The sequence below is a fragment of the Phoenix dactylifera genome, chromosome 11 (genome assembly GCF_051530095.1).
Source record: "Phoenix dactylifera cultivar Ajwa chromosome 11, Ajwa_hap1_PhDact_Kaust_v1.1, whole genome shotgun sequence".
NCBI lineage: Eukaryota > Viridiplantae > Streptophyta > Magnoliopsida > Arecales > Arecaceae > Phoenix > Phoenix dactylifera.
Window position 1 is genome coordinate 173,940 of NC_143200.1, and position 10,343 is coordinate 184,282.

The 10,343-nt window shown below is 47.7% G+C and overlaps 1 pseudogene across 1 annotated transcript; it reads right to left on the minus strand.

Moving 5' to 3' along the window:
• Positions 1-3,765: 3,765 nt before the first annotated feature.
• LOC103698661 (putative acetyltransferase At3g50280 pseudogene) lies at positions 3,766-6,041 on the minus strand (annotated as a pseudogene). The gene has a single exon (XR_015970954.2). The product of XR_015970954.2 is annotated as a putative acetyltransferase At3g50280 pseudogene (transcript).
• Positions 6,042-10,343: the final 4,302 nt, after the last annotated feature.

Below are 10,343 nucleotides of genomic sequence, written 5' to 3' on the forward strand. Positions count from 1 at the left end.
TTAATAATACCGTATGGGTGATTATTGACTGACTAACAAAATCAGCTGACTTCTTGCCTTTTGGAGCTGAAATGTCATTGGAGAAGCCGGAAAATTTGTATGTTGAACAGGTTGTGAGGTTGCATGAAATTCCAGTCTCTATTGTGTCAGACAGAAACTAAATTTTCTGTCTTAGTTCAGGAGAAGCCTACAAAAGTTAGGGGCATCAACTTGGACTTTAGCACAATCTTTTATCCACATATTGCTGGACAATGTGAAAGGGTTATTAAAATTTTAGAGGATATGTTGAGAACTTATGTCTTGGATCTAAGAGGTGCCTGGGATAACCACTTGCCTCTGGTGGAGTTTGCATATAACAACAGTTACCAAGCTAGTATTCAGATAGCTCCTTTCGAGGCATGATATGGCAGGAAGTGTAGATCCCCTATTTGTCGGCATGATGTTGGTAAAAGATGACTATTAGGCTTTGAATTAGTGCGGCAATGGTAGAAAAGTCCAACTAATGCAAGAAGGGTTGCGAACAACTTAAGATACAAAAAAGAGTTATGCATATTACAGAAGATAGGAGACCATGTTTTTTCAAAAGTATCTCCCACCAAAGATCTGATGCAGTTTGGTATCTGTAGCAAAGTCAGTCCAAGATATGTTGGGCCTTTCAAAATTTTTGATAAAGTAAGGAAAGCAGCATACAAATTGGGATTACCACCTACCCATTTTGGCGTGCAAAACATATTCCATGTATCAAATTTAAGGAAATATGTGTCTGATCCTAGTTATGTGGTGGAGTTCGAGCTACTACAGCTACATGAGGATTTAACATATGAAAAGTATTCGATTCAAATTGTGGATAGAAAAGAACAAATTCTGAGACATCGCACTATTCCTTATATTAAGTTTCAATAGAGTAATCACACTAAAAGAGAAGCTACTTAGAAGCTGGATGACGAGACGAAGCAAAGATACCCTCAGCATTTCACAAATTTAGGTGCGCAAAGAGGGCAGAATTTAATTACGGGAGGATGTAATACCCCGGCCTGGCCTAGCTATGGCTTAGTCGGCCCAACCGAGCCAAGGCCCGCATGTTAAGCGATGCCCATGTTTATCCGATATCGGAACAGGGGATAAATCCCCCGTTCTATGCAATATCATTTCCCCGATCCCCTCTCCCTTTCTGTCACTCTTCTCTTTTGCTCTTCTAAGCGTTGCTCTCTCTCACCCCCACGTACGCTTTTTCTCTTCCATGCTCTCTCTCATCTCCATGTTTGGCCTCTTCTTCTTCTTCTCTTCTTCTTCTTATTCTTCTTCTTTTCTGTCTCTCTCTTTGTGCTCATTGTTGCCGTCGCCTTCTCTTCTTCCTCCTTGACTCAGGTAAGCCCTAAACCTAACTTTTTTTTCTTCTAATTTTTCTGTTTTGAAGAGGGATGAAGCCCCTCCTTGCTTCTTGCTGCCTAATAGAGGATAAAATGGTCATCCCTTGCTTTACCAAAATGGCCAGCTGAGGGCCGGTGGAGGGAGGGGCTGATTCAGAAGGTGTTTAGGGAGCAGCTGGCTAAGATGATCTTGACAGGTTAGTATGGGCATCGTCAGGGCGGTCACAGGTACGGGCTAGAGATCTATAGGCTTTGTTTTGTGGGGAGTCGTCTCGGCAGATTGAGGGAGGATAGATTTGGAGGATGCAGATTCACCCACGTGTGGCGCTGTTCATTTGGAAGGTGGCCTGGGGCTGCCTACCTACCAGGAGCATGCTGGTTCGATGGGGTATGCGGATCCCTCAGTGCTGCGAGGTGTGCACGGCTTCTGAGGAGACCATTGGACACGTTTTTCTACAGTGCCCCCGGGCCAGGGAGATATGGAGGAGGTCCCCAGCTCCTCTCCCCCAGTCGGTGAAGTCGATACAGGATCTGCTACATTTTTTCAGAGTTTCCATGCGGAGTTCTAGCTCGGTTGGGGCAGGGGTCCTTAAAGCATACTTGGCCTACCACATTTGGTTGGACAAGAATGCGGGCTTGTTTGAGGGCCGGAGATCCTCCCTGAGGTCGGTGGTGGATAGAGCAGTGCTTCAGGCCGGGGAGGTCATTTGATGTGCCGCTATGTTCTCTCTTGGGATGGCCGGAGATATCTAGGGTACTCACTCCGCTGTTACAACGCCCAGATTTGTTCTTGTTTCTTGGGTACCCCCACCCTCTGGTCATCTCAAGGTGAACTTCGATGACAGCGTGGGGGTGGACGGGAGATCCGGAGGTGTCAGATTAGTGATCAGAGACCACTATGGTAGACTTGTTGAAGCAGAGGGTCGTCGCACGCCTGAACTCGCGGTGATCGGGGCAGAGCTTCGGATGGCCTGGAAGGGTATATCATATGCGAGACGGGTGCTCGACGCTGAGCGGGTATACATCGAGGGGGATTCCTCCGTAGTAGTCGACTGGATACGGGGTGTGGATAGGTATGGAGATGATCATCCACTTATTTGTGAGACTCGCAGGTTGGTTATGGAGTTAGAGGAGTATCAGACAGTACATGTTTTTCGGGAGGCGAACAGGGCAGCAGACTGAGTCGCCTCCTATGTTGCACGACATTCTGGGAAGCTTCTATGGACGTCTACAGTAGAGCTCCCGCCCCCATTATACTTTTTATTTTCTTCGGACTTAGCATGATGTACTTACATTAAAGCTATATAAATTGCCATTTTTACCTTAAAAAAAAAGAAAAAAGAAAAGAAAGAAGACCCTCTCTCCTCTCTTCTCTCTTTCTCAGCGATAGGCCGAGCCCTCTGCTCGCCTCATTCTTTTTTCCTCATAGATGGACCGCAGTCCCCCATTCCCTCTGTCGCTCTCTCTTTTGCCTCTCTCTCTCTCTCTCCCCCCTTTGCGTTGAGCCAAACCCAGCTCACACCCACCCAAATGATCGACCCTAATAGAACAGTAATATTCACTTTATTCACTTTCCTAATTTTCTAATCTGAGTCATGTTTACCTATGCTATTAGTCTTTTTTTTATCATCATTGATATGGATGCCATAGCCTTTTTCTGCAACCTATCCCACACTCAAAAGATTCTGACGAAGACTCGGGCTAAAATGTATATAAGAAATATAATTAAGAGACCTATTCTTTAATTTGATTGTAATCTTGTCTCTCCTTAAAACTGGTACCTTTGTATTATTTCCAAGCTTCACTTCTATCTAAAATGACTCATATAGTTCAACAAACATCTCCTTTTTGTCACACATATGATTACTGCATCCTGTAGCCAAAACCACTTATTTTTCTCATTTTCCTCTATTATATGACTTGCCAGTAATAAAGTCTCCAAAGTATCACCATTGTTTTCAGCAACTACAGCATGAAAATCTCCATTCTCCAATCTTCCAAGGCGACATTCATTCTAATAGTGGCCATACTTTTTGCAAATATGGCATTGAATATGAGACTTACGCTCAACCGTACTTCTTACACTTGTAGCATTCCAAAAATAGAAAGTTCGAAACAATTGGGACTTTTTCGGAGATTGGATGCAGTTACTAATTCATGATCTGGCATGTACAAAATGAAAACTTCATTCTCGATTCTACGAGAATTTTTATGAAAACGTTTCATTTGCTTCTCTTCCATGGAAGTTTCATTTTTCCAGAATGTATCCTAATTTTTGATTGGAAATGAGATTTATCACGCTTTTTATCAGAATTATTACCTCTTCCCTGATCTCTAATTTCTTCATCTTCTACCTTTAAACTCTATGACTTTTTTTTTTCATTCAAAATAAATCTAACATCACAACCACTAGTCTCTTTATAATAAAAAAAATTCATGGGCCATGTGATCCCATATAACATGACCAACACAAACAACCAAATAACCAAAAAAAAAAAAGAAGACGCACCACGTAACATCTGTTGTCGGTGCAAAACCATGGGAAGACAAATTAGGGCAGGGCAGGGCAGGGGATCGGGCATTTCAGACCTACGGCTACCAGAATGCCCACACGACATCATCTTATTATTCGAAATTCATGGAACAGTAAAAATCATTAATCGGATGATTTATTATGCCCCATCGTTGCCTACTGCTTGCATGAACTCCTGGTCTTGAAGCAGAGAGCTCAGCGCCTGGGGCGAGAGGCAGACCTCCAAGGCCATGCTCCCTGGATCGGGCCCTGGATAGATGGTGGCCTTGCCGTCCACCTTGTTCCCGACCCCGCTTCGAACCGCGGCCGGCCTCCCCCAGCCGAAGTCGTTGCCGTAGATGTCGAACCGGGGAGAGCTCCCCGTGACCAGGTCGCAGTGATTGAAATGGTCCATGCGGACCAAGGATGGTTCCTTCGCCCACGACTCCAGCCAGTCTCTGGTCGCGGCCTCGCCGCAGGATGCCACGGCTCGGTTCAGGAGCCAGGCCGCCCAGCCGGGGCCGTGCTCCGACAGCTCCCCTGCCGTCGACTTGGCTCGAGCGATCATGATGGCGTTGCCGAGGTAGGTGGCGGGGAGCGATGGGCCCAGCCGCGACCGGCAACCGACCAGCACAGAGTACGTGGTCTCCTGCGTGGGGTCGAGGCGGCGAGCACGAGCCACGGAGCGCCAGAGGTGGCCCAGCAAGGCCTGGAGGGAGGAGATCCGGTCGGTGCCCATCTCCGTGTTGGCCCTGGCCTTGAGCTTCGCGATCGACCGCGCCGAGAAATGGAGCGCGCACTCCCTCACGGGAGGGAAAGAGATCCTTTGGATGGAGTCCAGCCGGTCGGCGAAGGGGAGACGGATAGGAGGAGGGCACGAATCGAGGAACCAGCGGTCGATGGTGGGAGGATTGGGGATCGATACCTGGTGGCGGTCGCGGCTGAGGTGGGCCCAGGAGTTGAAGAAGTGCCAGAAGGAGCTGCCGTCGGCGACGGCATGGTTGAGGGAGCAGCCGATGAAGATGCCGCCGTCGGCCAGCTCGGTGACCTGGACGGCGAGGAGCGGCGTGGAGAGGCCGTCGCAGCCGAGCACGCCGTTGAGAGGGAAAAAGGACTGGACGACGGGATGGACGTAGAGCGGGGCGAGGACGTCGGACGCCGTCACAGTGGCCGCGGACGCATGGATGAACTCGGCTCCCTCATCGTTGCAGTCGAGGAAGATGGAGAGGGAGTTGGTCTCCTCGTGTTTCGCCGTGGCGAGGCGGCCAGCCAGCGGGAAGAAGTGGTCGAGGGCACGGGCGAAGGAGGACAGCAGGTCGGAGATGATGACGGGGGAGGAGTCCTCCTCCTCCTTCCCGCCGTCTTCTTCTCGTTGCTCATCTGATCGCGTTTTAGCAGCATCATCATCATCAGCAGCAGCAGCAGGAGGAGGAGGAGGAGGAGGTGGTGGTTTAAGGAAGAGGATGCCTTTCTGGATGTAGTCGACGGAGAGCATCTTGAGATCCCACGGGGTGAGATGGATCACCCCCCGGCTCTGGCTGGGTCGGACCATGCGTCTCGACAGGATTCGGACCTCCGTCGTCGCTGGAGCATCCATTCTTTCCACCCGATGGAATGGACACCGACCGCGACTGGGGCAAAGGGGGATGCATATGGATGTCTCCTCCTCCCCAGTCGCCGTCCGACTTTGGTGTTCCGACAAGGGGAATCTGGTTGAGTTCCGTGCTTTGAATATTCGACAAGGGGAAGATGTCAGAAATCACGTGAAACTCGAGTCATCCGATATCGCGAGTTCCGTAATTATCTGTCATGGTAAGTTCGAATCTCACCTCCCCCACCCCGCCGTTTTCTTAATTTTGTTAACGCTTCCCCAGATTTTGATGATGCCGATATTCCTGATCATCAATCATCTCAGGGCTCGTGCGGAAAAAGGAGGAGAAAAAGTGTGGTCACCAGAAAAATAATGAGATGTCTTTTGTTTGGTTGGAATTTTCAAAGAAAAAAGACGGAAAAGTTATATTTACATGAGAATATGATTCCACATTTCATTTCATGGGAAAGCCTTTCCCATGGCGGAAATCACTTCATTTTTATTTTTTTTCAAAAAGACCCTTCAGCATTAAAGAAGAATTAAAGAGGCATTAAAGACCTAATTTTTATTAAGGGCATAATAGAAATTATATATAACTTTCCCAGGAAAATGGATGACCAACCAAACATAAGCACTTTGGAAATTTGTCACTTTTCCATTGTCAACCAAACATACCAAAAGTACTTTCCTAGGCATCCTCTTCCTAGAAATTTGTTTACCAAGAATCATATTCCTAGGAGAAAAAATGCTTTCTGCGAACCAAACGAGCCCTTAGGGTTCGGGGCTTTCCTCCCGACTTAATATGCATTTTGGTCTGAGCGGATGCTGCTGGTATTACATTCATGAGATTGTAACATCTTTCCTTTTTTGTCACGGCAGTGCCCTCCGGTGGAATTGTCTAATCGGACAGTGGGTCCGTGCCTAGCCTTTTAGGTAAACTTCTATTTTCTCACACCCAATATATGTAAACCACCGTTGTGCCAAATAATAATAATAATAATAATAATAATAATAATTGGTACGGACATGAGTACTGGACTGATTATTTTACAAGATCACGATCGTCACAGGAGGACAGTCCAGCCACTTTCGTTGTGGTTGGATTGATTTATGTTATTTTTTATTTTATGTGGGTAGGATTAATTTGCATATTGTCATTTGAGGACCTTTTTCGAATTGTTTTCTTCGTAGGGACCTATTTGTTATTTTGTGGCCCTATATATATATGGGGCATGCATTTGTTTAGAATTAAAGAAATGATGCATGAAAATTAGCCTTCTTCCTCTTCCTCCCCCTCTCCTCTTCTCTTCTTCTTCCCCTCTTTTTCTCCTCTTTCCCTCTGCCTCTCCATCCCTTACCTCCGTCCTGCATCAGCTTTGGTATCAGAGCAGGCCCGACTTTGCCTCTGTTGCTGAAGTCAAAGGATCCTGTTTATGGACGGACCCCCACCGATTCCTTTTCAGCCTTTTCCTCATCTGTATTTTGCTGGAGTAGTTGCACCGCAGACGCCCGATCGTACGGAGGGTCACTGCACAACACGCATTCCGAAGAAGAAGGGGCGTTCCCTTTCTTCTTTGTTTTCTTCCCTCTCCCTCATCTCATCTCCCGTGAAGACAAAAGGGGCAAAACCCTCCTGTCGGTCGCTTCCCACCCGTCACCACTCCACCGGTCCTCCTCACCATACGCCGTCGTCGCCTTCGTCCCCCGCCACCACCGCCTCCGTCTCCTTTCCCTATCCCCTCCCTCTCGGTTCCCGCACAGAAAGGGAAAACTCCATTGCCGGCTACCCCATAGTGGCCCGGGAGGCGAATAAGCCGGCCTCCTCGTCGTTTTCCCCTCCAGCCGCCACTACGCATGCACCAACCACCACCTTCACCTCGCAGCGCCGCCGATTCGCCATTGGAAACCACCGCGTCATCCCAAAAGCTTCGGCCGCACCCTACTGCCACCATTCGTGGCTGGAACCAGGAGAAGGACGCCGCCTCCTCACGAGACGCCGCCCCAGCACTCTCCTCCGCCGGTGCAATGCCTTCTCGTAACCACCGCCGCGAAATCAGGCATGATCTGTCGGGAGCGTCGAACGGTCGAAGGTGGAAGATGATCTACAGTGCGGGTAAGGTCTAGACTCGTTAGCCCATCACCCATTAGCCCGAACCAATTCAAAAAAAATTCAAAATTCAAAATTCAAAATTCAATATTGCGGATCGGACTGTCTTAATGGGTTGGGTCTGTTAACTCGATAACCCGAGTCCATTTGGGTTATCAAAAAAAAAAAAAAGAATTACCGCACGTGACGCGTAAGTCACGCACGTGCGGGAGTTTTCTTCTTTCCTTTCTTATTTTCTCGACTTTCTTCCTTGGTTTTTCGGACCACCGCTTTCCGCCACCTCACGCCACCTCTTCTCAACCGTCACCACTTTCGCCCACCGTCACTGCCGCCGCCGCCAATTCTTCTTCGCACCACCGCGCCGCCGTTTCTCTCCTTCCCGCAGCTGCTGCTGCACCGCAAGACACTCGCCGGCCCTTCCGTACCCGCCACCACTTCCCACGCCCACCACCTCCGCCACCTACTCTGTCGTCCACTGCTATCTGTGCCCCCGCCCTTTTCCCACTGCCGCTGCCATCTTTGCTGCTTGCACCACTGCGCCGTACGCCGCCCCCGCTCTTCCGTGCCGCCGCTCGCCATTGCTAGTCATTGCCGCATTGTCCTCGCCGCCACGTTGCCATCGCCACCGATGGCTGCTGCACCACCACTGTCAACTCTGACAGCCACCACCACAGACCGCCCCAACCGCAGCCGCCATCAGTTGCTCCGACCACCTCCACGGAAGTTGTCGTAGTGACGACCCTGCGACGCAGTGACCATCTTCCCAGCACTATTTCAGCCTGAACATCTTCTGCGAGCAGAGGCCTCTCTCCAAATTGGGTCAGCTCTGTTTTTCCCTCCCCTGCAAGTTAAATTTGTTCATTTAAATTAGCATTAATTATCGCATTTTTGTGCTTGGTGATGAGTTCCACAAATTCAAAACACACGCAACCACACACATCCACAAGACAAACAGGAACCCTAGTAGTCACATTTCTTTAATATTAACTGTGGAGCTAGATCAAATCGGGGAGACCTACGTGGCTCCGTGACACCTTGCATAGTCCGCGAACTTGGTACTACTTGATTGCAGCTACTTGTTGGCCTGCGTCTTATATTAATTTTCAGTTTGCAATAACTATTTGCTAGGGAGTAGTTTTAGTTTACATTGAGCATATACTTTGCAATTTTGAATTCATTTCATGCATTAGGTCTACTTAGGAACCTTTATAGTTGGTAGGATCATACATTTTTCATTCATTTTATGCATCTACGTAGTGGTCGTGTCGCATCTCATCCTGAGTTCCAATTAGGCATGGATTCCAAAATTGAAGCTCTATTAAAGGCTATCTAAGACACTAACGCTCAAGTCCAAAACAACAATGCCCAAATTCATGACCTAACCACAATGTCCACCCAGGTTAATACCCGACTTGATTCAATCGAGGCTTCACTTCAGCGGGTTATTGAATTTAAGAAAGCTAGTACCTCCCATTTACCAGGTCTTGAAGGGGATGACACCCTAGAACAACTCCTAGAACAACAAGACTCTGTTCGGTAAGACAATTTTGATAATAGGTATGTTCCGGGTCAGCATCATGCCTACCCTCGCCCTAGAGGACCAGGTCCCTTTCCTAATATTGATAGAAGTTACCGACATAACGTAGAACCTAGAGAACCTCGTGACCCTGATGAAGATGTAATGAGAGGCATTAGGGTGAAAGCCCCCACTTTTGACGGTCGTCTTGACTCGAAAGTCTTCTCCGATTGGTTACACGAAATGGACCACTTCTTTGAGTGGTACAACCTGTCCGAGGACAAAAAAGTTCGATTCGCTAGAATGAAACTCCTTGGTCGAGCTAAGCAGTTTTGGCAAAACACTGAACAACTGTTAGCTAGGAGACATCAACCTGCTATTACTGATTGGGTAGAAATGAAAGAAAACTTAAAAGAAAAATACATTCCATTAAGCTATCAAGCTGACCTCCTAGATTGATGGAACAATTTAAGACAAGGTAGCCGCACAGCTACTGATTACATCGCTCAATTTGACGAATTTATGATGCGAAGTAATGTAGCTGAAGATGAACGTATGATCCTGAGCTGGTTTCGACAAGGCCTAAATGATGAGCTTAGGAAAGAGCTTATCCTTCGTGAAGTGGCCACCTTAGACCAAGCATATACATTTGTGCAAAACTATGAGCAATTTTCTAAAACCATGTTTGCTAGGCGCCCTGACACCAGGCGGGTTCCCACTAGTACCCAACCATCTGGACCCAGGCCCCAATCGGGTCTGTCCCACCTAAGCCCTTTTCTTCTACACCTATCCAAAACCATGATATTAAAGGCAAAGGAGTTTTAGGTGAACCTCCAAAAACAAACTCAAGAATTCAGTGTTTTAAATGCCAAGGGTTTGGTCATGTTGCCTCCCAATGTGCAAATCTGGCCCTTGTTATTGATACACAAGAACAGGAGAATGACATAGATAATTTGGAGGAACAAATTTATGAGCCCAATTTAGAGGATATTCAAAATGTCGAAGACGTACCTGAAGAAGAATCACACAATTTAGGTTGTATCCGAACTACACCCCAGATAATTGCCCACGAATCTGACCAACCCACTATGAATGTAGTAAGGTGTGCAATTACTCAGCCTAAGGACACTGATGACTGGAGATGAACCTCAATTGTCCACACTTACATTAAGTGCGGAGAAAAAGATTGTAAAGTTATCATTGATAGCGGGAGCTGCATTAATGCGATATCTTCCAGCATTGTCTTC